At 35.6% G+C, this 27,682-nt stretch overlaps 1 pseudogene; it reads right to left on the reverse strand.

Annotated features, from left to right (window-relative positions):
- Positions 1 to 26,583, reverse strand: LOC100613532 (dipeptidyl peptidase 3-like; annotated as a pseudogene).
- Between the last annotated feature and the right edge of the window lie 1,099 nt (positions 26,584 to 27,682).

The raw sequence follows: 27,682 nt of genomic DNA on the forward strand, positions 1-27,682 counted from the left end.
CTAAATACAACACGAATGGAGGCCACTTGCAGCCTTGGTTTGATGCAGTTGGGGGAGAGGCCACACACTTCTTCCACAAGCCTGGCCAGATGGGGCCTCACTGGGGCCCTTTCAGAATTGGGCATCGGCTGTTGCCGGCTGTGTTAGGATGTCCTCCAACTCGAGTCCATCCTCTGGGAAATACTCAGAGAAGGATCTGATGAGGCCAGCAGCTGAGACCTCGTATTCCAGAAGCTGCACGTCTGAGCCTTCAAGGCGAATGTTGGGCTGAACGATGAGCTTCCGAGATTCCTTACGCAGCAGCACCCTGTCCCTGAGGGTGAGAAAGCCCTCGGGGGGCGCATCAGCGACTGCTGCATACCTCTCGTACAGGGTCCACCCTCCGGCCGCATCCCCTGTGGACCAGCACCTCCGCAGGAAGCGCTCTAGGGCAGGCTTGCCCACAGACTGGATCTTGCTGCGGTCGAGACGGACCTGGGCTTCCGGGCGCCCATCGGAGCCTGCGGTGGGATTGATGGTACGGAGTCCCTCGCCAGCCTCTGGTAAGACTCTCAGGATCACAATCCGGGCCCGTATATGGGCCTGCTGCCAGTTGGAGGCCTCAGGTGTGTAGAACTCCAGAGCGAGCAGCCCAGCCCCAACCATGTTGAGCCAGTTCACGGAGATCACCTCCTCTGCATCAGCCCCCTCAAAGCCAAAGGTCTCCAGCACTTGCGGGTGGAGACAGAGGTAGAGGCCCACGCTCTCAGCCCGGCACTCTTCGTAGCTGGAGACAATGGTGCTGAACTTGCTGTCCCAGGTCTTCATGCTCCGATACTAGCTCTGAATCTGCTCTCTCATCTCTGGATTGATCGGTCTCCTGGTCAAAGTTGAATGCTCCTTTTTCATCCTGCTCGATGAGCTTGCCGCTGCTATAGCCCAGCAGTTCGTGCAGGCCCACCTGTACATCGAAGGAGGGCCCCATCAGGACGATGTACAAGTCCTTGTCACTCTCCTCCAGAACGGTGAGCTTCTCCCACTGCGTGGCTTAGACCACAGCCAGGACGTTCCCCAGTGACACGTTCTTAAAGCCTTCCGTCTGCTTCAGGTCATTGTAGTTGGAGATGTTGATGCCGGCAGGGATGCCAGAGCTAGCGAAGGTAAGAACATCCACGGAGGTGAAGTCGGGGGTGAGGAACTTGTCTTTCTCAAAGGCTGGGGACCAGGGCAACTCCTTCAGCAGCTGCTCTGCGCTCACCAGCAGCCACTCAAACTTGGCACTCATGGCCTTGTTCACCACAGCTACTAAGCCTTCACATACTCCTCGGGAACCAAAGGAGTCACGGTAGCTCTGGATGAACTCGATGTAACTCTCCACGATGGGGCCTTTGTCCTAGATCCAGAAGCGGGACCCCTTCTTGTGGGCCTCTGTGGAGCCCTGGGTGAAGCTCTCTATGTACTGGGCCAGCATCTGCTCCTGGTGGCTGTTGGCTGCATCCGTCTTGGCTTTCTCCAGCTGCTCCACCACCTTCTGGAGGATGGGCATGTAGTTCCCCCGAGTCACCTGGAAAGGGCTTCCCCGGAATTCCTAGCTCTTCAGCTTGGAATAACCTCCGAGTCCAGGGAAGGCTCTGTGCCGAGCACAGAAGCCAGCTGCACCTCGTAGTGGGGCTTCCCTTCTCCATCGACCTCTTTGAAGAGCCAGGTGTTGTACGCACTGAGGTTCTGTGAGTCCAGAAAGTCTTGGGCCAGTTTGCCATCTTCCATGGTACAATTACCAAAGAAATAGGTGGTGATTCACTGTTGGGGAAGAGAGGGGACATGGGAAAGAGGAGTTGCTGAGGTCAGGGCTGCAGGGACGTCATCTTCCCAGCCTCCTTTTTTTTTGTCAGATAAGTAATGTGTAGATATAATGTCCACTGACGGACAACATTTTTTCTCAGTCAATTTCTACAAAAAAATTAGGATGTACTTCTTTTAAATAATGAACTGGTAATTCTGAGGATAAACAAGAAATCCATGAATAAGCTCTTTTTTTAATTATTATTTTAACAAGCAGATCTCGAATCAGAATGTTAGAAGTAGTCTACCTCCACACCACCGTCTCTCATACCAATGAGCAAAAGCACAAAAGTAACAGAAGAAGATTATTTCATGTGACATCTATTTCCCAAAGAATTTTTTCTATTTTCTTTCTATATATATATTTTTTTACTTCTGAGAATAATTTGGGTGTGTTTACATTTGTGTGTATAGACCAGTGTCCTTATGACAGAAAAGGAGCTTACCTAGTGGCAGGTGAAATGATTTGCAACAGTGTGTCAGCCTGAAGTCAAAGTCAGCGAGGAAACCCCCAAATCCTTGGTCTCAGTGCAATGTCAAAGCCTGTAGCTCAAGGTCACAAAATATGAGTAAGGCTCCAAGATCACAGAAAAATTTTTCCTTAGATTAACGGCAGGGCTGTGCCAAAGATGACTGAAGGGGCACCCTCTGACATGCTCATTTATCAGGGATTTACTTGTTGGCTAATGATAGCAATAACAGTTTGTATCTGACAGACACAACTGGATATATGCAGTGAGAAACTATATTTGAACACAAATTATACTGGATCTATATAATTTCCTCTTCTATTGCTTGACCTGTCATCACAGTCTCGCTCAGTGAAGTTTATGTTTTATTTTTTAAAGAAAAAACAATTGTTTTTGAAAAAAATGGTTACACAATTGAAAACTATATCAAATTAGCTGTTTTAATTCTTCTACATTCTTTAGAAGATATTTTCATATGTATACGTAATTTCTAGTTTGCTGTAATCATAGCAGAGATACTAGAATTAATTTTTTCATTTAAATTCTTACTGTAAACACTGTGTTCTGAATTTTCTAGTGATATTGTTCTATGTTCCTGTTGATACAAAGATTTCGTTTGAATTATATAAAATACTGATGAACAAAATAAATTTGCTTTTACTTATAATCTCACCACCATGTTATAATTACTATTAGCAATATTTTTATGTGATCTTTTTGTGACAAATGCATATATACTCAAGTATATTCACATATTCATATATATATGTGCATGTGCATACACATACAATGATATTTTATTGGGTTTTTCCTTTTCTTTTTTGCTTAATGCTGCATTGTGAAAGTAGTTATAACATTAATTTCTCTCTTGAAGTATTACTTTAAATGACTGTAGATTACTTTATTACATAGTTTTATTTACAACCAACAACCTGATGTTGAATATTTAATTTTTTTCAATTTTTTAGCATATTGAAGAGTATCATGATGAAGATTTTATTGTACCTCTGTTCTTAATTCTGAAAATAAATTCTTAATAGTAACATTTCTGGGTCAAAGCATATGTACATTTGATAATTTAATTATGTGTATTGCAATTTCAAGGATCATCACTAAAATAAAAGGAATAAAATATATAAATTCTGCACAAGAAAAGGAAAATGAGATGATTAAAATAATCAGCATAAAAGTTAAAAAATAAGAGAAAAGCAGGCTAGAACATGTATATCAACAAATACCAAGAGGCAGATGTAAGTCTAAATATATTAAAACTTACATTGAATATGAAAGGCCTAAATTCTCCAGTTAAATGACAATATTAGCAGATTAAAAAAAAAACTAAATATATGCTACTTATGTAAGTCATTTAAAATAGAATGGTTGAAAGTAAAAACACAGAAGAATATATACCATGTAAACCCTAATAAAATAATGCTACTGCAAATATTTTAATACAAAAAAATTTAAATTTAAAAAACTAGATATAAAAGGATTACTCTCTAATTATTAAAGGTTCCATATGTCACATAGCCATACAATTTTACGTGTGTATGCTGCTTAATAGCATTGCCTAAAATACTTACAAAAGAAAATAATTACACAAAATTATACTACCTTTCTCAGGAAGTGTTAGGACAGGCAACAACAACAGCATCAATAGACATTTGTTGATCAACCTAAGTAACAAAATTGGTCTAATGGAAGACCAAGATCCCTGTATTTAACATTTATAAATAGGCATTTTTTCAATATACACAGATTATTTACAACTATTGATAATATATCGGCCATAAAGGATATCTCCATTAATTTTAATGAACAGATTTCATTATAAAATATGTCCTCTGATCACAATTCAACTAAGCTAATACAAATAGATAACTAAAAATATCCCAGTATATTTGAGAATTAAGAAATAAATATTTTATTACTTTTAAAAAGCACCTTGTAATAAAATTGATTTTTTCCTCCTGTGGCATCACAGTTTTTTGTTTAATACATGTGTGTACCATCATATTTAAATACAAAACAATTTAATCTCCCTCCAAAGTCCCCCTGTTCCATCTCTCATAACTCCTGACAACCACTGACTGCTTCTGAGTTCCTATAGATTTGGCTCTTCAAGAATGACATATAAATGGAATCACATAGTATGTAACGTCTTGAGATTGACTTCTTTTACACAGCATAATGCTTTTAAGATTCATCCAAAGTCTTGTGTATTTCAAAAGCACATTTCTTTTCCTTGCTGAATAGTATTCTTGTGTATTCACACAAGCCACAATTTGTTTATCTGCCCTTTGAGGACATTTTAATTGTTTCTAGTTTTTGGCAATTATGAATAGTGGACATTTGTATAGAGGTTGTTTTGTAAACATAATTTTTCAACTCTTAGGGTAGATATCCAGAAGATGGAATGTTGTGTCATATGGTAATTATATGTTTGCCAGTCTAGGAAACTAGAAAACCTTTCCAGAAAGATTGTACCATTTTGCATTCCTATCGGCAATATTTTGAGAGCTACAATTGTTCTGCATCTTTGATAGCACTTTATATTTTTAGCATTTTTTTTAATGTAAGCCATTCTAAGGTTGTACAATGGAATCTCATCATGGTTTCATTTTACATTTATCTAATGGCTATTAATGTTGAACGCCTTCTTTGTTATCCTTATTTCTTCTTTGCTGAAGTGGTTGCTCATGTCTTTTGCTAATTTTTAAATTGGATTGTGTATTTTCTTATTGTTGAGTTTTGAATGTTCTTTCTATAAAGTAAATTTCAATTCTTTGTGCATAAGTAAAATAAAAATATTTTCTCTCATTCTGTGTCTTGCCATTTAAATTTTTTATCAGTCTTTCACAGTGCAATAGTTTAGAAAAATTGGTGAAGTTCAATTGATCATTTTAATCTTTTATGAATTATGGTTTTGATTTTATGTCTAAGAACTCATCAACCAAACTCAAGGTCACATAGGTATTCTCCCATGTCCCTTCCAAACATTTTACATTTTTGCAATTTACTTTTAGATTTTTGAATTAATTTCTTTTAAAATTTTTGAGATAATTTCTGTACATGGTGTAAAGTTTAGAATGAGATTCATTTCTTTTGCCTATGGATGTCTATTGTTCCAATACCAGTTGTTGAAAAGACTAGCCTTTATTCATTGAATGGCTTTTTTAACTTTGTCAGATTAATCAGTCACATTTGTGTGGCTCTATTTCTTTAATCGCCATTCTTTCTTTTATCTGTATGTTTATTCCTTCACCAATACCACACTGTAAACCCTGAATATCTGAGAGAGATCTCAGTCAATTTATGAAGTTTATTTTGCCAAAGTTAAGGATGCACACCCGGGACACTGCCTCAGGAGGTCCTGACATGTGCCCGAGGTGGTCTGAGCACAGCTTGGTTTTAAACCTATTAAGGAGACATGAGACATCAATCAATACATGTAAGATGAACATTGGTTCAGTCCGGAAAGGTGGGACAACTTGAAGTGGTGAGGGAGCTTTCAAGTCATAGGTAGACAAGGGACAAACGGTTGCATTCTTCTGAGTTTCCGATTTGCCTTTCCAAAGTACGCATTCAGATAAGCATTTATCTCAGTGAGCACAGGGATGACTTGGAATAGAATTAAAGGGAGGTTTGCCCTATGCAGTTCCCAGCTTGAACTTGACTTGTCCCTTTAGCTTAGTGATTTTGGGGCCCCACGATTTATTTTCTTTTCACAACACTGACTTGATTACTGCAGATTTTTAGTAAGTCTTAAAGTGGGCAGTATGATTCCTTCAACTTTATTCTTATCTTTCTGAATTCATTTAGCTATTCTAGTTCTTTTGCCTTTCCTTATAAATTTAGAATCAGCTTGTCTATATCTGAAAAAAAAATTTGCTTAAATTTTGATAGATATTACATTAAATCCATAAAACATTTTGAAAAGAATTAGTATCTTTAACAAATTCAGTCTTCAATCAATTAAAATGGTAGGGCTCCTTATATTTAGATATTCATTTGTTTCTTTCATAAGCATTTTGTAATTTTCAGCATCCAGATAGCATATACGTTTTGTGAGAATTATAACTACACATTTTTTGGAGGTTATTGTATTTATATGAAATTGTGTGATATTTCATTATTTAAGTAATTTTTAGATTCTAATTTTACATAGGTAGTGCATAAAATAAGACTGGTTTTCATGTATTGACCTTGTACTTAAGAACTAGCTAGACTGACTAGTTCTAGGAATTCATTTCTTTATAGATTCTTTGGGATTTTCTACATAGATAATCATGTTGTCTGTGGATGGGCAGTTTTCCTTCTTTATTTCTTTTTTTTTCCTAACAAGCATGCTTTTTATTTATTTATTTTTTCTGGGCTTATTTTCCTGGCTAACACAAGAAATACATTTTATAAACAAATGTATGTGGACTTTCAGTTCCAGAAAAAAATAGAGTGGATGAACTTTTCTTTATTCTTTCTACTAAGTCCAACTAAAAACTAGGGACATGATATGTAAAACAAACATAAGGACACTCTGAAAGGTAAAAAAAAGAATGCAGGTTATTATTACTATTTTTTTTTTGGTTGAATATATCCCAGACTATCTGCTGTAGCATGTGGAAACCTGCAAACACAAAAGGGTGCAAACAAAGCCCCAAGGAAAGTCTGTTCTCTCTAGCCAAAGGTCCAGGAAAATAAAAACCTTAACAAGACAGAAAACTTTTAGATAGTAACTGCCCTGCTTTAACCAAATTCCATGGACTCCATCCCCACCTCCACTAGTAAAGGCCAAGTAGAGAGCTGAGATTTTTGTTTATCTCATAGTAATGTGGTACCTAACTTCTTTCTTCAAGGTGATCATAAAAGGCAAAGATAAAAAATCCCCGGCTGGAATTAAGAAGCTCCCCATCTCTTACACACATACACACTGTGGTATCAATAAACACTGGGAACAGTAATGAAGTGCTTTTTCATTCCATGATGGACAGTTTCTGTATCTTGATTGCCAGGGTGGTTACACTAATCAACATCTGGGATAAGAAGGCATAGAAGTAATTTTATGAATGTATCAACATCAATTTTCTAGTTTTCATATGGTACTAGAGTTACATTAGATATAATCCTTGAGAGAAATTGAGTGAAAGGTACATGTTCCTCTGCCTATTCTCTTTGCAATTTCCCTAATCTAAAAGTGTTTTAAAATAGAAAGTTAAAAAATCAAACAAAGAGAGAAACAATTGTCTTAATGCATTTTCTGTTGCTATAACAGAATACCACATATCAGGTAATTTATTTTTTTAAAAAAATTTATTTAGCTCATAGTTCTGAAGGCTGGGGAGTCCAAGTGCATACTGCTAGAATCTGGTGAAAGTCTTCCTACTGGGTCATAATATAGAGGATGGCATCACCTGATGAGAGGAATAACTTGCCAGCTCCGGTCTCTATTTCTCATCTTAGAAGGCCACCAATGTTATCATCGTGGCTTTACACTCTAAACTTTACAGAAATTATCTCAAAAAATACAAAAGCAGGGCCAGACACAGTGGCCCCTCATGCCTGGAATCCCAGCACTTTGGGAGGCCAAGGTGGGTGGATCATGAGGTCAGGAGTTTGAGACCAGCCTGGCCAACACGGTGAAACTCCGTCTCTACTAAAAATACAAAAACTAGCTGGGCATGGTAGTGCATGCCTGTAATCCCAGCTACTCAGGAGACTGAGGCAGGGGAATCACTTGAACCCAGGAGGTGGAGGTTGTAGTGAGCCGAGATTGCACCACTGCTCTCTAGCCTGGTGACAGAGAGAGACTCCGTCTCAAAAAAGAAGAAATAAAATAAAACAAACAAAAGAAACCCCATCCTTATGACCTTATCTAATCCTAATTAACTTCCAAACGTTCCACCTCCAAATGCCAGTTACATATGAATTTACGGATTAAGTGTCCAACTTAAACCATAGAAAAATGTATCTAGGAAGAGATGATAATAGATAACAGAAAATAATTTGAAGTGAATTATAATAAAAACCATTTAAAATTGTTTACTACAGGTAAAGCAATATATAAAAGATAACCCATACACTTAAATGCATACGAAAGAAAAGAAGAATTGTTGATTAAAGTGAGCTCAGCATTTATCTTAATACGTTAGAAAAAGATGTGCAAAATAAGTCCAAAAAAGAGCTGAAGAAAGATGATAATAAAGATAACATAATAAACCAATGAAGTAAAATATATATACAGTAGAAAAAGATTAACAATGCCAAACACTGGTACTTCTAAAGAAATATTAAAATTAAGAAAATTCTGGAGAGATTGGGAAAGATAAAGAAAGACAGAAAGAAAAAAAAGGAGAGAAAGAGTGCAAATAAAAGCCACAAGAATAATTTAAAAATCAAATATTGCTATAGATATTACAGTTTTTGTATATATTTAACAGATAATAAAATGTTGTCATATAACAGGTTTTATAAAACTTTTGAAGATTTGAATAAAATCAAAAACCTATAATTTACCAAATCTAACTCTAGAAAATTAGAAAACTTAAATCGTTCAAAAGCATTTAAAAATACATAATACAACAAGTACAGTAATATTTTAAGTGGTAGAAGCGTAGTCACTGTAAGAATTTTCAACTTTGTATGCTTGAAATTTATAATAATTTAAGTGTCAGCATGAAATTTTTGTACATAAGCACATACACAGATGTGCACACACACACCCTAAAGTTGCTTTTTAGTGAAATCAACCAAGCATTAAGGAAAGCATATTTCCAGTCTTACTCAGGGTTTCATAGTTTTCCAAAGAATAGAAACACAGAGCACATTCCTCAACTAATATTTATTTTACCTGCATATCCTTGAAACAAAAACCTGTCAAAGATAACATTTGAAAAAGTAACTGTCGGCCAAATTTTTTTTTATTCATGAGTTTCTGTGCATTTCTTTGAGCAATACAATAGTCAGCTATATCTAATTGTGTATTTGTGCACGTGTGTATTCAAATTTAATTATGAAGACGAGTTCAACATCAAAAGGTCAACAAAAGTTTTCCACTGCTTTAACAGATTACCGGATAAAAATTATTGTATTAATAGGTGAAAAATAGAAAAAAATCAATTATCAATTCATAGTTTAAAAAATAATTTGTTAAAAACCAGAACTAAAATTTACTTTCTTGGCCTAAAAGAAAAGGTATCTACAAACAAACAGAGACAAACACACTATTGTAATCATCATACTTAATGGTGAAACATGTATATTGTTTCATGATATGATATGACTATAAAGCAGTACAAATAAATGAATGGAAACACAACAATACAGCAACAAGACTAGACTGTCTGCAATAATCATTTCTGTTCAACATTTTATTGAATATTGAAGTTAGTCCAACAAGAGAAAAAATGTGTAAATGATGAAAAAAAAATCCAAAATGCCATTATCCACAGATGATATAGTTGGCATGTTAGAAATATTTAAAAATTTATGATAAATGAATTAAAATTAATAACGGTGTAACAAGGTTGGTGGATACAAAATCAATATAAAAATAAAGCAATTATTTTTCTATATACCCTTAGAAAACAGAATATTAAACTTAAAAGCTGCCACCATCTACAATTGCATTAAAAGTGTCAACTATCTAAAAATAAACTCAACAACACGTGTGCAATATAATTACAGAATTTATTGTGCTACATTAAAGATAAGCTAAATAAATGGAGCCTCATTGTATGAGGCAGTTCACACAGAATCAGCATTACTAGGAAACTTCTTAGAAATACAGATTTTTGGGGTTTCACTCCAGAGCTACTTAAACAGAAATTGTGAGGGTTTGGCCTAGCAATGAGTTAAGTCCTGCTGGTGATTCCTATACGCTAGAGTTTGAGACTTACTGATCTAGAGATGTGAATACTCTTGTGCATGATACAAGCAGCATTGCTTGTTATCCCAAACTAAAAACCACACAGAAGCCAGTCAACAGCAAATTGTAGCCAATAATGGTAAGCTATAAAGCAATACAAATAAATGAAAGTGAACACATAACAATATGGATGAATATTACAACATGTTATTAAGTAAATAAAGGAAAAAACAAGATGATATATTCCATTTGTTTCTATTTATATAAAGTGCAGAAAGAGGAAAAATTAAGCTATCCCGTTTAGGAATGCACACATGGGTGACAGAACTAAATAAAAAGCAAGGACATGAGTTCTTCTTACTTTTTCTTGTATGTTATATTTAACAATAAAATTGTCTAAAATTAAAGTTAAGAGATATGGAAATTATATAAGGGAATTCTGACACGTACTGAAGAGACATTCTACAAGGAAAGAATAAAACAAATGGAGGAGAAACAATATTTAAAGAAACAGTAGATAATATGGTAGTATGACAGATGGAAGAAAGCAAACTGAGTCCTCATACTGAAACTAGTCGCTGAGAGCTCAACGGGATAAAAAGTCTCACTGACAGAAAAATAATAGTAAAAACTAAAATCAAGAAAAGTAGAAAATCCTATAATCTTCCAGAAAGAGGGAAAAAAGATAGCTACAAATGGATAAGAATCAGATTGATATATCATATTTCTTATTGACAGCCCAGATGCACAAAGACAAGGGAACAATGTCCTCAAGTGTTTTAAGGAAAAATGACTTTGAGTCTGGATATAACAAATTGTTATCCGAATCTGAATGAGAAATAAGATAGTGTCAGACATGCAAGGACACGGAATATTCGCTGCCCACAGACCTTCGCTTTTAGAATCATTACAGGATGTATGCCAGAGACAGGGAAGATGCCTGAAACAATTACTAAACTTAGACTTCCTCTTAAAAAGAAAAAAAAAACTCTCAAAAAAGACCAGAATAAATGAATGAATGAATGAATAATTTCAGAGCTTGAGCTTTAACCATTAAGCTGCAAGCACTCTCAGAAGGATCCATTTGTTTAAAATGGGGTTTCCAATGAATTTCTGCAAAATTTGTTGTTGAACATTCTGTTCATTGTACTTATTTACCATGAGCTTTCTGTTCTTATTGGTACAGTTGGCTTCTGCATGTTTTTAGCTATGTTATTCTCTGATCTGATTATTGTCCCTCTATGTTTTCTATCTTATAAGAATTTCTCTAAATTTCTAGTGTGTTGATGTTGCTTTTATATTTTCCATTACTTTTCATGTATACTTACATTTTTATATTCTTTTCTGGGATTTTGAGAGAGAAAGAGAAAGTAGGTACATGTATCTGGTCCATCATCTTAAGCACTATCCAAACTGAATGTAGTAAGCTTCTACAGAAGATCTTATTTAAAAAAATTATTCAGCTGCTAATCCAAACTTATTCAATGTAAATATAAGGAAATTGGAGGCCAGACTACTTAAATGGTTTGACTTGGTAGATGCAGTAAGCCGGGACAGAATTGATATCAAATTTTAGTTCTTCCCAATGACAAAATGTTTCCACTTGATCATGCTGAACATTTGATCAAATTATATTTATACAAAGTGTTTATCAAAGTAAAAAATAACTATGAAAGAAATAAAGAATTCAATATTAGGAAAGCAAATGTTAGTCTTCTATAAATATGAAAACACTACTTTCCATAATTTTCTCAGCATGCAACTGAGTTCTACCTCTAATTTGGATGCTAAGACATAATTATATGTAAAAAAATTAAATTTTGAAAAATTGAATTTGTCTATTTCGCTGAATCTCTTAAACATAAAACTAACTTCAACACAGTCCATTCTGTTATTCATTTCTGCCTCTCATGGTTGATAGTGATTACAATTAGCATTCATTGGTCACTTTATGTTCCAATAGAGACACAGTGTTAAGTGCTGCCAAGAGACCTCTAAACCATTTTACAGATGAAGAAACTGAGGCCCCTAAAAGTTTAAAGAAAAATGTACAAGAGCACACAAATTTGGAGGCCTGCATTGTGAGCCATTAAGCTACATTTCCTTACATTCAGAGTTATCAGTGATGTGTTGATAAATGTTTCACAAGAGACAGCTGGAACTGGGGATAGGAGACACAAATTGTAGTTGATTTTTGTGCTGTAAATATACCCACTGTGGTTAATTTGAAGACATCAATTGATGTCCATGAAAGAGATATTGGGAAGATTGGGCAGAAGCACACCATTATATAGGGTTTCCGCTATGCAGGTAAAATAGACATTAATAACCACAAGCACTAAGCAACAGTAAATGGTAGCAAAATAATTAGAAATTATGAGTTCTGAGCATTTCTTACCTGTGTTTTTAATGTTATTTAATTGTAAGTTTCTATAATTTGATTTTTAATAATATCTGTGTTTAGAAACAGGCTCCCCAAATTTCTCAAAATATGACAATCACCTCGTATAATCTGGTATGAGTTGGCTTTAGTACACTACAGGAGTTAGTCATGAGTGTTTTTGCTCTACCTGTAGTTTGGGGATGTAAAAAATACTGATAGCTATAAATTGGTATTGCCTATTAAAATACCTGCAGAGTAGGCCAAGTGCAGTGGTTCATGCCTGCAATCCATGCCTTTTGGGAGGGAAGCCAAGTTGGGAGGCTTGTTTGAGGCCAGGAGTTCGAGACTAGCCTGGGCAACATAACAAGACCCCTGTCTCTACAATGAATGAAAATGTTAACCAGGTGTGGTGGCGAGTGCCTGTGGTCCCAGCTACTCAGGAGGCTGAGGAATGATGTTTGCTTGAGCCCAGGCTGCAGTGAGCTATGATTGAGCCATTACACTACAGTCTGGGAGACAGAGTAAGACCCTGTCTCAAAAAATAATAATAAAAAAAAAAGAAAAGAAAAGAAAGAAAAAAGAGAGAAAGAAAACCCTTGCGCATTACATTGCTTTATCATTTTGAAGAAGATAGCTTTTTGTTTGTTTGCTTGTTTTGAGGTATGGTGAATTACTTTGCTCATTTTTAAAGTCAGAACCATAGCCCATTGTAGTACATAGGCTAGTACAGTGAATTTATAATATTTAAGTATTATGTATCATCACATATACCCATGCACACACACATACATGAAAAGAGCATTTCTATCAATTGATCTACATGTGTGTATTTATGTTTAGATACAGAAAAAATAAATTTAGGAGAATAAGTTAAAATTTAAAAAAGTATTGCCATAAAAGGTAATATTAGAAAGTACTTGAAGGCTTTGTATTTATGATACTGTATGTATCAGTACTAACTAAAGGGTGAAATCTGATTCACTCGAAGTTAAATCTGACTCTGCATCCATGGAAAGTTTAGTGGTGACAATAGACAAATAATGGTCTTCGGTTGAAGCTTCTGCTAAAAACATTTTTCTTTCAAACACGGAATTCAAGACAAGGTCATTGATTGTGTTCCATAAACAACCTGTTCTACTATGTATGGCTTCTGCATTTTTGCCTTGAGATGGTTTTCATTCACGCTAACACTTATCGTGCTCATCTGTCTGTAACTTCTATAGAATGCCTTATTTTACCATTGAACAGATCAAGATAAATGATGCTTTACTGGGAGGTAAATAAGACTCTTGAATTTTTCTTACATTGAAGTAATTATTATTTGGTCCAAAACTATTAAAGGTAAGTGACATCGTACATTAGAAAAGAACTTCAGCTTTAGCTCTAAATTCTACTGATGCTGTGAAATGCTTATTTAATTTGCTTGCATACATATATATCTCCACAAATATATCTGTTTCAAGGCTATCATGTAAGACTAATAGAATGTCTAATGGAATTGCTGTACTTAAAAGTTAAAAACAAATTTTAGTTTGCGTTTCGGGTTTGCATGTTTTATCATAAAGAATAATAAATTATTTGTCCTTATATCTGATTTTGGCATATTTTCCTATGACAGAAGGAGTAAAAAAATCTAAACATTAAGTGGTTATCTCCATTTCACATTACATAACCTACAGGTTTGTTGCTGCAAGGAAAGAACTTGCAAGGAAATTGATTTGGGTTGTCAAATGGAAATACATGTCTGCAAAAAACATTAAGTTCTCCATCACCAGAGGTATTCAAGTATAACTTCAATGACTACATATTCATTTTATAGTAGAAGGGATCCAAACGTCAGATGAGTGGGGAACAAGGAATGGGGGAGCTTAGTGATTTAAGTTACCTTTATAATCTCTCTTACCTGTTTGATAACCTAAACTGTCTTTTCTCCCTTCTTTTATACTATAAAACAGCTTAATCATTCAGTATCCTTCTCTCATAAAAAAGTGGTGTGATGTGTCTATTTGGCAATCATATATTTATAACATCTGCCTTAATTATATTAGATTAGGGTCTGAAACGGAAGAGCTTGATGTGGTGAAAAACCCATAGGATCAGCAATTGAAACACCTGAATTGTTGCCCCAACTCTACCATTAGAAATGCTATGATGCTGAGAAAGCTATCAGTCTTCAGCGTATTCTATACTAAGTAGGAGAGTACTGGTCTTTTGATATCTAAGTTTGCTAGAAGCTCTAAAACTATATGAGGCTAATATCTGCTCTCTATCTCAATTATCTCCAAAATGTGAGATGGGTTATACTTTCTCAACTTTTGCCACTTACTATCAAAATTCACATAAAGAAAAGTGTTCCCTGTGTGAACCTCATTTGCTGATTTTTAGATTGAAGTTAAAAATCTGTTTATTGATTTAGTGCACCAGCCAATTTGAACACTAGAATCAGCTTCTTGGAAAATATTGCCAAGAAAAGCTGAAAACCAAGTATATCTGGCTAATCTGTGTTACAAAGTATTAGAAATGTAGTTGTAAGGAAAATGTTTTGTGGATTGTGCTATCCATCTTTTCTATTTTGCTGATGTCACACTGAGGTGTCAATTAAAGATGATATGTGCAAATCATTTAAAGCCCTAAAGAGAAAAAGAAAATGTTACCAAATATAAGGTTATGCCCAGGCAATTAAGGAAGCAATAACTGGAAATTATAAATGGCAGGCAAACCAAGCCTATAAGAAATAATCCGGGCTTCAAATCTTAGAGACTCTTTTTTAAGTGGGCTGCTTGGATCCCAGCCTTCATGCAGAACATGTCGTTAATTGAACAATGTCTTTTAGAAACACAAGCATCAGATTCTTGGTGGGTGTCCTGCTATATTGTTTGGTATTGATAGAACTTGTTAGTCTAGAAGTGTCATTTTCAAAATGTCTTATTATAGAAAAAATATGAAATGTTTACTTATTTCAAGAATCAAGCGTAGTATACAGGATATGTCAAAAATATAAATGTATACTTTAAATAAATAATCATGCACTCATATGTAACACTAACTTTCTGAGCTGTATTAGTGATGCTGAAACACAGTACACGTACATATGTTTAAAGGAATAATATCAGAATATAAGTTCATGTTGTTTCAAAGCAAAACTTTGCCTAACTTCACGTTATAAGAACCTCACTTTCTTCACGTTATAAGAACCTCAAATATGTTAATATTTGTTTATTACTTTGCTGCCTCCAGATATCTTACATATGAAAAAGAGACACGGGTGAAAAATATCGGGTACACTATTTTCAGAGAGCCAGAGGAAATCAGAATCTAGGTGACTACTCAACCTCTACTGTGTTTTACATTGTCATCAGTCTCAGAATGTAGCCTTTGTCAGAGTAAAACCAGATGGTCCTGACAATATCATGAGTTAGTTTGATTTTCTTGCTACACTTGTCATTTCTGCCATAACAGTGCGATGTCTGAAGGGGTTTAGCATGTTTAGAGTAGCTTAGAGGTTGGTACTGCCTGTTGGTATAGTGGTGTGATGGTAGTGGTGAACTGTAAACTTTGAAAGGAGAAGTAATTTGCCTTTATTGCAGTTTCACAGGCAAGTCAGAACGTAAAGACCGTATCACCTAAAGAGACAAGAGAACAGAATAGTGGATATATTGAAAGCTGTACCATTTGGGAACTGGGAGATTTAAGTGTGCCATACATATCTCTATTTGCCCGGACTATGTCCCCTTTCATTCCCACAGGTCATCCTTCTGTTCCCAGTTTTCACGTCACTTTTGATAACTCTTCTGATTCACTGTCTAGGCTAACTGTTCCCTCTATGGAATCTCACTGCACCCTGTTTTTCCCTGCCATATTGCTTATAACACTCTTTTATTGTATATCTATTTTTCTATTTCCTTATTAAACTCAAGTTTCCAAGATGGCATGGATTTGATCCATGTATCTTTTTTGCTTGTTAAAACACCTGGTTTATTGTAGGTATGGTGCAAATGTTAGTCACTGCTTCCCTTTTCCAACTCTAAATGAATAGCCAAAACCACACGTTTGTTAGCACGCGTGGAATGTCATCAGTTGGTCTGCCATAAATAGTTAGGGTTGAGATACTGGGAAATGGAAAGGAATACTATGAATATAACATGATTTTAAATTCCAAGTTTGGACCTAGAAAAACACAGGTGATAATGAAAATAATATTTTATATTTGTGTACATTTTGCAGTTTGTGAGCACATATATAAATGGTGAGGCACTCAGATATGCACATATCCTTGCTCAGGGACCATTTTGGGCAGTGGTGGATGAGAGGGCTTTGAAAGTCTTGAAAGCTTTCAGTGGGATTAAGGACCTCTGAAGGGTCTGGTTCAAGCCTTAGGTACATAAAAAAGCAGTGATGTAGAGTTGAGATCAGGAGAAATGGGATCAATCCTGGTTCTGCTGTTTCCTACTTGTGTGATTTTGGACATCTCCTGACTGCAGTCCATAGTTGGGTCTAGTTGGTTCAGATAACTCCCTTCAACAACAGCTTAGATGTTTATTGAAACTCAACGATTTATAGACACAAAGGACTAGTTGAGATGAATCAAATTTACACAGAAGATGAAAATCTTATAGTATTGTACATATTATAAGATTTTAAATTATGTACAATATTATAAGATTTTAAATTAAGTATAAAAAATGTTTACAGCAGCAAAATGAAATGATAAGGTTTGATTGTGGTATTAATTTATTTTTGAGTAGAAGTTTGAAAAAATAATTGGTTATAAAGTTTACAGAGGATCATTAGAGAAGGGAATAATTAATCTAAAATAATGCATATCTAACGTTGCATTTTAGAATTTGTAAAATAGCATAAAAATGTTGGAAGTACAGTTCACCTTGAATAATGTGGGAGGTAGGGGTGCTAAGCCCATTACCATGCTCACAGTAAAAAATCTTCTTATAACTTTTGATTCCGCCAAAACTTAACTACTAATATCCTACTGTTGACCAGAAGCCTTACCAATAACATAACTAGCTGATTAACACATATTTTGTTTTATATATAATATATACTGTATTCTAACAGTAGAATAAGCTACAGAAAAAGAAAATGTTATTTAAAAAATAATGAGGAAGAGAAAATATATTTTGAATTCATTAAGAGGAAGTGGATTACTATAAAGATTTTTATCTTCATCATCTTCACATTGAATAGACTGAGGAAGAGGAGGAAGAGGAGGGATTAAGGAACTCTGAAGGGTCTTGTTTAATCCTTAGGTACGTGAAAAGGCAGTGGTGCAGAGCTGGAATCAGGAGAACTATAATCAGTCTTGGTTTTGCATTTTCCTACTTATGTGTCTTTGGAAAATCACTTACATTTCTTAGCTTCTGTTTTTTCCTTTGCAAAATGATTATAAAATAGTTGCTCTATAAAGATCAAGTGCCACATCTATTAAATGCTTTTGGCTGTTGCAAGTGGAATACACACTTAAGGATAATTATTGTCATTGCAATGAAAAAGTAAAAAAAAATTGGCATAGGAACAAAGAAAGAGAAAAAAAACAAAGGAAGTGAGAAACAATGACAGCAGGAAAAATGATAGATGTTTAACTTGAGAAACGGTAGAATGAAATGTCAAAATTTTCAATGTGAGGGCTGGTTCATCTCTTGGCTTGCCTTAAATCCTTGGTTGCCTGGACAGTGACCATTGGAGTCTGTCACATTGAAATGTGGGAAATAAATTTCTTAGAGATTTGCAGGCTCCTGAAATCATTAGCTGAAACTTTGAGTTACAGCAGCCCCAGAAATGTGGCTTAAAAACGGGGAAAAACAGCAGTGACCAAAAATAAAAATAAGACCAGGTGTACCACTGTTTGGATATATCCAAATTCCCTCTTTTGGCAGAATTCAAAATACAAAATTTTTTTAGTCAGATCTAGTTGAAAAACCTTGGACAAATTATACAATCTTATTAAGTATCAATTTTCTCAACTTTTAAGTGAATCTAGTATCCACACTTACAGAACTGATGGAGAATTAAACAATATACCTAGCTTCTAGCGTGATTCCACCATAGCAAATATTCTCAATTTTGTGTTTTCCCTGTCACAAAGACCCATTACTTACTAGTCTTGTCATCTACCCGGGGAAAATAAAAGACCTACTCCTATTCTCATGGTTTCTCTCTCCTTTCAGCCTTTTTCTATCATCTTTCTTCTATTTTTTTATTCTTAAAGAATCCTGCATATCCTTCTATCCCTCTCTTCTTAATGAATCTTCTGTTAATACATCTTCCATATATCTCAACTCCTGAAACTTAAACTCTGTATTTACTAGTGAAAGAGAGAAGGATGTTTAACCTTAGTCAATGAAGTTTACAACCTAGTATTTGCAAAATATCGTTTCCCCATAAATTATTTTTTTCTTTTTCTTTTCTTTCTTTTTTTTTTTTTTTTTTTTGTTTTTTGTTTTTTGAGATAGAGTCTCTCTCTGTAGCCCAGGCTGGAGTGCAGTTGCATGATCTCGGCTCACTGCAACCTCTGCCTCCCGGGTCCTCGTTCAAGCAATTCTCTTCCCTCAGCCTCCCAAGTAGCTGGGATTACAGGAACACGCCAGCATGCTCAGCTAATTTTTGTATTTTTAGTAGAGATGGGGTTTCACCATGTTGTCCAGCCTGGTCTTGAACTCCTGACCTCGTGATATCTGCCCACCTCGGCCTCCCAAAGTTCTGGGATTACAGGTGTGAGCCACTCTACCTGGACTTCCCCAGAGTATTTTAAACTCCAATTTAAAGATGGATTAGAAAACTTCCTATGCAACAATACCCTCTCAGGCACAAAATCCAAGCTTTCATTTGTTATTAAATTGTTGACTGAAAGTTCAATGTCTGCCTCTTTTTTCAAAATTCTTTCAGGCTACAGACTATTTTCGTGGAAGAATGTTCTCAGATCAAGAATGCCCCAAAACAAACAAAAAAAGAATGTCTAGCTTCTTCCCCAGTAGAATGTTTACTCTTTTCCACCAAAAGTTTGCAAAGTGAAAAAATCAATTGTATTAAAATTGATCTTTAGTGTTCATCTGTCGAGAGTTTTAATATTTTTTAGACCTGTATGCTGAAGACAGAGTTACTGAATAACAATAACCTGTAAACATATACATAATGTTGGAAGACTATGACATGGACAAAGAAATGATGATCTATACCTATTAGGAAGAAATACCAGGGTGGATGGATCGATTTCTTAATATAGCACTCTGGGACTTGTAATTTAAAATAGGATGATGGATCATTGATTTATCTAATGTGACTTTCATCACTAGAAAATGTTCAGCACTCTTGCTGCAGGGGAAAAAAAAGTCATATTGTTTACATCTCCCTACCACACTCCATGCCCAGCAATTATTAAGTTGCATTTTTTATGATGCTTTATGGAACCAAGATACTCCATTCAACTATTTCTCCCCAGGCTTTTTGTTCATGTATTTCTTTATCCCCTTGATCAACAACATACTTGTTCATTAAATAATTACGTGTTATGGTCTTTGCATGGCAGGTTAATTCAATAATTATGTGTTGGGGTCTTTGCATAGCATGTGATCTATTAGTAGTCCTGTCCCTAGACCCAGAAAGAAGGGACCCCTGCTCCTAGTACATTAAGAGGCAAGGTGTCCATGGGGCAAAGAAAATGTGTCTTCCCCTCCTAGACCACGATATGGGTACCCAGAAGCCTAAATCCCTGTCCAAACAGTTCTGAGCCTACTTCCAGGGCCTGAATAGTTGGCTTTGACCTTCTGAGATCTGACAGGGCAGCAGCAGTCGGCCTATCTTTAGGCCTGAGAATTGGCCAAGTCCTAGCTATTTGTAAGGGGTAGGTGCCATGGAAAAGCTTGGACATGCATGCTGGGCTGTCCACAGTCCCCACATGCAGGCAGAATGATGAGGGATGGAGACCAAAAGGGAAAGAAAAGAGACGCAAGAGACAGGCCAGAAACCACCATTTCTAACCCTAGTTCCTGTCAATAGTAGGAATAGGCCTGGAAGAAGATGCAAGACAAAGGTGGACTGAATATACTTTGCTGTATTAACAGATTATAACGTGTGAGGAATCTCTTTCCTTTTCATATCTTAACATTATGGAAAGGATGCTCTAAAAATGAGCCTAAGATGGCCTCTGTGTTGGCCTTATGTTGTTTATTTCTTCAAAGCAGTGTGAGACACTGAGACCTGCCATAGTCAAACTCAATTTTCTACACATCCAAAAGTTTTAAATATAGCCAAACATACAGATTTTTAGGCATTTATAATCTTCCTGTTTTGTATACCTCTGGAAACTATGCCCAACATCTGCTAGCTATAGATAAAACTCTGAGACTACTAAAACAATAACAACAACAATAAAGGCCACTGATATGGTTTGGCTGTGTCCCCAACCAAATCTCAACTTGAATTGTAGTTCCCAAAATCCCCACATGTTATGGGAGGGACCTGGTGGGAGGTAATTGAATCATGGGGCAGTTACCCCCTGCTGTTCTCGTGATAGTGAGTTCTCATAAGATCTGATGATTTTATAGGGGGCTGTTCCCCCTTTGCTTGGCACTTCTCCTTCCTGCTGCCCTGTGAAGAAAGTGCCTTTCTTCCCCTCTGCCTTACGCCATGATTGTAAGTTTCTTGAGGTCTTCCCAGCCATGCGGAACTGTGAGTCCATTAAACTTCTTTTCTCTATAAATTACCCAGTCTCAGCTATTTCTTCGTAGCAGTGTGAGGACAGACTAATACAGTCACCAAGCTGCTGCTGCCTTTCAGAGCTTTCTGACCCAGAGTGTTCCCCACTATGCTGCTGAGTGACATTACCTACACAGGTAACTCCCCTCTCCAATCCCCTTTTTCTTGGCAGTTCTCTTGCCCTCCTCCCTTCTGCATGGAGGCCCCATGCTGTGAGGGACATCCTCTACATTCATTCAAACTTATCAAAGCAAATAAACCTATCACCCAAATAAAGTTTTTGTGTGCTCCCGCCACCACTTGGTCCTGTCTTTTTCCTTAACTAGCCCCTAAATTCTCAACCTCATTCTTTACAAGGGAAAAAAAAAACACACACCATATTTTTAGGTATAGAAAAGCATTTGGAAGACTAGGACCTGTGAGCCAAACCTGTCCACCTGCCTTTTTGATCCAACCTGGAAGACCCAAGAATGGTTTTTACATTTTTAAATGGGTGAAAAATCAGAAGACTATTTTGTGACCTACAAAAATTACATGCAATTCAATTTCAATGTTTGTAAACAAAGTTTTGCTGAACCATAGCCAGGCTCATGCATTTACATGTTGTCTGTGGCTGCTTGACACTGCATTGACAGAGTCCAGTAGTTGCAAGGAGGACCACATAGCCTGTAAAGCCTAAAGTGTTTATTACCATGCCATTTACACAAAAAAGTTTTACCTAACTCATGAAATAAAACAGTGGTTTGTAGGCCACTATTTTCTCATCTGCCATGTTTAAATTCTATAGTGAAAAAAAGAAGAAATATCATGTATACCTTGGTGAATATTTTTCTTAAGGAATACAAAGTACCAGGCCAGGCATGGTGACTCATGCCTAGAAATTTAAGAGGCCATGAAAGAATGATCACTTGAGCCTAGGAGTTAGAGACCAGCCTGGACAACATGGCAAGACTCTGTCTCTACAAAAAATAAAACATTTAGCCAGGCATGATGATGCACACTTGTGGTCCCAGCTACTTGAGAAACTGAAGCAGGTGGACCACTTGAGCCTGGGAGGTTGAGGCTGCAGTGAGCTGTGATTGCACCACTGCACTCTGGCAGGTGTGACAGAGCAAGACCCTGTCTCCAAATAGAATAGAATAGAATAGAATAGAATAGAATAGAATAGAATAGAATAGAATAGAATAGAATAGAATAGAATAGTATCATGCAGAATATTTGAAGGAAAAATGGTGTGCACAGTCTTCAACTGATTAAAATCTATGAATTCTACGAGAGGAATCCGTTATGTCTGCAAATCTTAGAGAAAGATGTGATATTCTTAACTCACCAAGGCAATTGCCAGAAAAGTGGCTGAACCTCTATTTGAATTTTGTAAAATAGGATTTTGTTTGAGGAGAATTTAAAACTAAGTTCCAAAAGAGAAATATAAATAGTAGCTGGCTGGATAAATAAGGTATTATTAAAACTGTCTAATTTTCCCTGGGAAAATTTAAGAAAATAGGTCTAATTCTATAGAGGATGTTTGTAAATCAACAGTTTAACTCCTATTTTGGCTTAACATACATTTATCTTAACATCCATATTTTAGATCATATTTTTAAAAATGACTTTCAATCTGTTTAAAACCTCTGTGTACAAAAGTAGGAATATTTGACTGGAGATTTAGTAGACAAAATAGGAACTTACATATAAAACCTTATTAGACTCATTTAAAAATCAAATATAAATAACCTTGCCTGAAGCAAATTATACAACTACTTTAAAGCAGAGGTGCCACAATCTCTTTGAACTTTTGGTATTCCTATGAGAAGCTTTGTTTTGAGTCACCGTATGGGAGACTAGAGGAAGCTGTTTTTAGATACCTCAGAGTAAGATAGCACTGTCTTCATTGTCTGAAAAGGTTCATATGGTTCACTCATATGGTTTATCTTGTTAATAAGCCTTGAGGGAGCTCCTAAGTCTGCCAAGAACCGGATAGGAGCTGAGAATATAGGGAAATGGAAGATTATTATGGTCCTTGAGGATTCAGCAATTTTTCTAAAATGTTTTTGGTTTTTTTTCATCTTTGCTATAGCAGATATCGGTTCTCCTAGAATATGATTATTCCATCAAAAGGATTTTCTCTTCCATTTTACTCTGGGAAAAAAAAAGTTAGCAGTGGGTTTGTAACACATTCTCCTCTTCTCTGGGCACTTGAGCTCTTACAGACCTCTACTAGACATCTTTGTGAAATGTCATTGGCAGTTAGTGACAAGAAGATAACCAGGGGAGTTGTTATTTAAATATGTTTTTTTCCAAAATATACTTGTTGTGATTAGGGTGTTTATTATGAATAACTAGAAATGTGTAATATATACAATGCAACTGGCTGGAGAGTAGAAGTTGGTAATATACATTCCCTATCTACATAACAAATGGAGTGTAAAAATTAATATGCTTCAGACTTAAAGTGTGTCCTCTGAGATGACATTGAACACATACTTTGTAAACTCTTCTTTGTTACTCCTAAACCAAAATATGTTCCAGTAGGAAAAAGGCCCAGGCATGACCCACTTTTGTTTTATTTAATTAATCAGTTGTTGTTTTTCCTACTTGATGTCTACCAGTTCTCTCTATATTTGGAATAATTATCCTTTTTTAGGTATAAGTGTTGCAAACATCTTCTCCCAATCTGTCCCTTTAAGCATAACTTTAATGTATTTTGATCAACAAAGGTTCTTATCTATAATCAAGTTAGTCAAATTAATGCACCTTTTATTTTATGTTTGTATTTTCTTTGTAATCTGATAATCATATATTTTATTCTAAGAGCTTTAAAGTTTTATTTTCTTCTCCACTGACTTTTTATTTTTGAAATATTTATGTCTATAAAAATATCTCAGAAAGCATTACGGGGACCATCCATATACTCTTGACTTACTTCTAAAATTTATACCAAAGAAGAAACCCCAAAAACACTTTACTTACAAATAAGTTTTGTCATAACTTGTTGACACCTGGTGTGGAACAACGACAAAAATATTTCTTGTCTTCCATTCACGGACTTTTTTAAAGATTCCAGACTTTCTTCTGTCATGTACCACAAGCCAAGTGCCTCTGATTAAATTTTCTATTAGATCCTATCCAGAGGCAGGTGTTGTTTCATCATTGGGAATACTCAGCTTTATCATTTGGTGAAGTTGGTGTCTGTTCATTCTCTACACTGTAATTGTATCTTCCACACTTAAGAAATTAATAATAAATTTGAAGTAGTTATTTTAATTAATAAATAAGCTTGAAGTAATAATTTTAAACTGTATAAATCTTGTGACCAACATTTCATCAAATGGTTTAGACATTCATCAATGATACTTACCTAAACCAACAATTACACTGGTTTCAACAAGATGATGCTATCTCATTCTATTATTTCTTTGATATTTATTAATTGGCAATTTTCTTGAAGGAAGAGTTTTCCCTTCCTCTTTCTCTCCCCACTTTGTGTAACATCACAGCAAACTCATTTATTTTTAAAAAATTAGTATTGCATAATCCATTAGAACCATTATCCCTTTTGTTAGCCAAAATTGTTCCAAATTTGGCTAGTGGCAGACCTTTGAAATTGGCTTCAGTGTCCTTTTGACATGATACTATTAGTCTTGCTTTTTTGGTCACATACCAAGAAAAGGTATATTAGGCTCACTTTGCATTTCTCTTGCCTCAGATTTGGAACAAAACATTTGTTTAACAAACCTTACTAAAAAGTGGTATTTAGAAACAAATACATTGGATAGGTATATCACTACTTCTAAGCCCTTTAGGTGGGAAGAGCAGGAATTTTGAAAAATATATTATTTGGGGTGAATTTTTTTAAGAAGGCATCCAATAATCTCTGCCCATTGATATTTATACCTTTGTTTAATCCTTTCCTCTTGAGTATGAGCTTGATTTAGTAACTCATTTCTAGGAAACAGAGCATGGCAAAGGTGATGCTATGCCACTTCTAAGAGAGCAGGTTATGGAAAGGCCATGGCTTCTGTCTTGGGTGCTCTTTCTTGCTCTCTTACCCTGCTCACATTGAGGTAAACCAGCTGCCACGTTGTGAATTATTTTATGGAAAGGCCCCCATGTCAAGGAAGGAGGGCAGAACTTCAGCCAACAACCAGTGAGTAACTGAGAACTTCAGGATAATAGCCTGTGATGAGGCACAAGAGTGAGCTTTGAAGCAGATTCTCTCATAGTCAAGACTTTAGATGAGATCGCAGTTCTGGCTGATAGCTCTACCGTAATGTTGGGAGAGGCCTTAAGCCAGAGATATCAAGTGGCACTTGGATTACATGCAGACTATAGAAAAATGTAGTAATTTTTTATACTTTAATACAATAATTAATTCAGGAATTCTGAGTACCCATAAGATAACGGTGACCCCTAAAGTAAAATTTGTTCATATATTCTCAAAGAAAGAAAAAAGAAAACCCATCATACAGATTAACAAAGAGATAAAATAAAACCATGCATAACCTATGTCTATAACTAAGAATCAAGAAATACCACAAATGTCAACTTTTATCTAAGTAGAAAAATGAACACTCATTCCAGTAGAACTCACTTCAGAACCCACATTGACATAAAGAGTTGGAAGATGATGCAGCAAAGAAGTCAGGAAAGTAGAGAGGTTATGCATGATGAAATAAGTAGGCAAATGTTTCAAGGAGGGGAGAATGGGACTCTAGTGACAAAATATTCATATGAGATCACTAGCTACTTGTGAATTGAAATAAACAAGCTTGACAGTGCATGGGACTGAAACAGTTCTTGGAGAGGCATGGTATTGAGAGACAACCATTTTTGCAGAAAGCGGTTGTACTTCTTGGACACTTGTTGGTAAAGCAGGGGATATGATGTGGATGGGGAGCAAAAAGTGAAAGTTAATGATGCTACAGAAATAAAAGACTGTCAAATAATCAGAAAATGCTATAATCTTTAATTCATGAAAAATAGCATTGTAGATTAAAGAAACTGCAGTTCATTATGCTAAGAAAAGTGAGGGCACAGCACACATCTGCAGGAGATACAAGAAGCAATTAAAAGGAGTATACTAATAATATTAAATTCTAACACTGTAACCAACCCAATAATCCCACAGATAGTTTTATTTTATTTATTTTATTTTATTTTTTTGGAAAAACATAGAAATTGACCTTTCTGGTCTTAAATCTTGAACCTTACATTTGTTTTATCTGAGTTTCTTCCTCAAAAAATCGATCTTCAGGCCTCTCAAAAAAAAGTGTCAAATAACTGAAACTCACCAGATCGCCACATCCAGACAATGAGATGCCGAACTCCTCATTCATCATGACTGCTTCCTTGCCCCTTCTTAGTTCCTGTCTTCTTCCACACTGTTACAGTTCTTCCCTACTATATAAACCCTGAGTTTTAGTCAGTCAGGGAGATGAATTTGAGACTGAACTCCCATCTCCTCAGCAGCAGCACCCAATTAAAGCCTTCTCTATTAAAGCCTTCTTTTTTGGTAATACTCATTGTCTCAGTGACTGGCTTTCCGTAAAGTGAGCAGCAGGATGGGAGATACAAGAGCAATTAAAAGGAGTGTACTAGTAATAGTAAATTCTAACACTGAAATCGACCCAATAGTTCCATATATAGTTTTTTTTTATTTTTTATTTGGAAAAACATAGAAATTGACCTTCTGGTCTTAAATATTGAACCTTACATTTGTTTTATCTGAATTTCTTCCTCAAAAAATTGACCCTCAGGCCTCATAAAACAGTATCAAAGAACTGAAACTCACCAGATCGCCACATCCACACAATGAGATGCCAGGGTCCTCATTCATCCTGATTGCTTTCTTGCCCCTTCTTAGTTCCTGTCTTCTTACACACTGTTACAGTTCTTCCATGCTATATAAACCCTGAGTTTTAATCAGTCAGGGAGATGAATTTGAGACTGAACTCCCATCTCCTCAACTGTAGCACCCAATTAAAGCCTTCTCGATTAAAGCCTTCTTTCCTGGCAATACTCATTGTCTCAGTGATTGGCTTTCTGTGCAGTGAGCAGCAGGACCTATACCAAACCCCTGGTTTTTCAGCAACAACAAAACAAGACGGATCTGGAAAAGGCAAAGGACCAAAAATAGGTGAGTAGATAAAAAACTGAAAAAAAGATATACAAATGTAGACTTATAATATTTTGAGCTCTAGCCATTTGATAGAAAATATGCCTTTTTTAAAATGCATGATGACATTCACAAAAGTCACCTACATATTAGTCACAAAGAAAGAAAATATTAATTACCATCTAGTAAAAATTATACAGTTATGCAGACAAAACTATATTTCATAATATAATCCAGCTAGCTATTAAGAAAATTAAAAAATGACTTTTATCCCTGAGAATTTTAAACAATTTTTTGATGACAGAAGATACAAATCAAAATAA

Source organism: Pan troglodytes, chromosome 11, assembly GCF_028858775.2.
Source record: "Pan troglodytes isolate AG18354 chromosome 11, NHGRI_mPanTro3-v2.0_pri, whole genome shotgun sequence".
Taxonomy (NCBI): Eukaryota; Metazoa; Chordata; class Mammalia; order Primates; family Hominidae; genus Pan; species Pan troglodytes.